This window comes from Echinops telfairi, unplaced genomic scaffold (assembly GCF_000313985.2).
Source record: "Echinops telfairi isolate 266 unplaced genomic scaffold, ASM31398v2 ScPeMD7_7468;HRSCAF=8506_1, whole genome shotgun sequence".
In the NCBI taxonomy this organism is placed as follows: domain Eukaryota; kingdom Metazoa; phylum Chordata; class Mammalia; order Afrosoricida; family Tenrecidae; genus Echinops; species Echinops telfairi.
This window is the reverse complement of record NW_022111370.1, coordinates 4,943,270-4,945,115: the sequence shown is the minus strand read 5'-3', so window position 1 is coordinate 4,945,115 and position 1,846 is coordinate 4,943,270. Positions and strand designations below refer to the sequence as shown.

The 1,846-nt window shown below is 42.6% G+C and overlaps 1 pseudogene; it reads right to left on the bottom strand.

Annotated features, from left to right (window-relative positions):
• Positions 1–1,280: 1,280 nt before the first annotated feature.
• The window catches only part of LOC123521012, a 10,095-nt pseudogene continuing 9,529 nt past the window's right edge, over positions 1,281–1,846 (bottom strand).

Here is a 1,846-nt window from a genome sequence, read left to right as displayed (position 1 = left end):
ATTTATAAATTATTACTTTATCATGTCTTACACTGTCCGACGTCTCCCTTCACCCACTTTTCTATTGTCTGTCTCCCAGGGAGGATGTTATATGTAGATCCTTGTAATCGGTTTCCCCTTTCTACACCACCCTTCCTCCACACTCCCAGTATCGCCACTCTCACCACTGGTCCTGAAGGGAATCATCCACCCTGGATTCCCTGTGTTTCCAGTTCCTATCTGTACCAGAGTACATCCTCTGGTCTAGCCAGATTTGTAAGGTAGAATTGGGATCGTGATAGTGGGTTGGGAGAGTAGGAAGCATTTAGGAACTAGAGGAAAGTTGTATGTTTCATTGTTGCTACACTGCACCCTGAGTGACTCTTCTCCTCCCTACGACCCTTCCATAAGGGGATGTCCAATTGCCTACAGATGAGCTTTGGGTCTCCACTTCACACTCCCCCTCATTCACAATGATATGATTTTTTTGTTCTTTGATGCCTGATACCTGATCCCTTCGACACCTTGTGATCACATAGGCTGGTGTGCTTCTTCCATGTGGGCTTTGTTGTGTTTGAGCTAGATGGCCGCTTGTTTACCTTCAAGCCTTTAAGACCCCAGATATACTATATCTTTTGATAGCCGGGCACCATCAGCTTTCTTCACCACATTTGCTTATGCACCCACTTTAATGACTAATTTTTAGAAATAGATTTCCTGGTTTGTTTTTTTCCCCCTAGACTGTCTTAGTATATAAACTCCACTGACTCCTCACCACCATGGGTGACCTTGCTGGTATTTGAAATACCAGTGGGCTCGCAATATGCAAGCCACCACAGTAGGGCATTGCCAAATGAGTAGTGCTTGAATAAGTTTATAATATGGTTACTACTTGTTCTGGACCAGTATCTATTGGTTTCGTCTTGTGTTATTCCATTTTTAACCACAGTTTGTAACTCAATGTTCAGGCATAGCAGTTAGTTCTTCACAAATATTTTCTGAATAGATGAATGAATACAGTTACTTCTTTGATCCTTGGCACTGTGGGAAAGAAATTACATAGTGGTTCCAAACTAAGAGACTCCAAAGGCCAGAGATTAAATGTAGTAGCCAGCATTCAAAATAGGCAAACAAATCATTAAGTATTGAGAACAGAGGAAATTCAATGCAAGGAACCCATTATACTGGTTTGGGAGGAGCTGAGGAGGAGATCATGGTGTAAATTTGAGGTTAGCAATAGCAGGTAAAAACCCTGGCTGCCTCCAGGTAGCAGGGATACCTGGAGCAAGCTGAGACTGAAATCATGCCAGCTTGTGCAGAGGGGAGTTAGAGCCTCTAATAAGGTACACTTTCTCCTAGAAATGCAGAGATATAGAAGTTGTGTTAAGCCAGGTTGACTAGAGAAATCCAATGACACTCAAATATGTGTAAGAAGAGCTTTCTCTCAAGACATAATTATTTTTCAGGAAAATATCCTTGCCCAGTCCAACTCAAGTCCAAAAGTCCAATATTAGTCCACAAAAACCCTTTTCAAGCTCATGCAACCACATGCAATGATACAAATGATACAGGAAGATTGAAGGCTGGTGAGTGAAAATTCTTGTGGATCAAATGGTGGTGGAAGTATCACTGGGCTCTGGAAAGTCTCCAGCACGGCTCTGAGTGGCTTGCCAGAAGGAGAGTGAAACAGAGAGAGAAGTTCCCAGGATCCTCCTTATGAGAAGGCCACTCACACCAAGAAGTGCCATCAGGCTGTGACCTGATTGACAGGCTAGTCTACACCCCTACACTTTTATATCTTCAAATTGACACGAAATTATGTAACTACCACAGAGGTTTACCCTGATTTTTCTTCCTCCAGTATTTT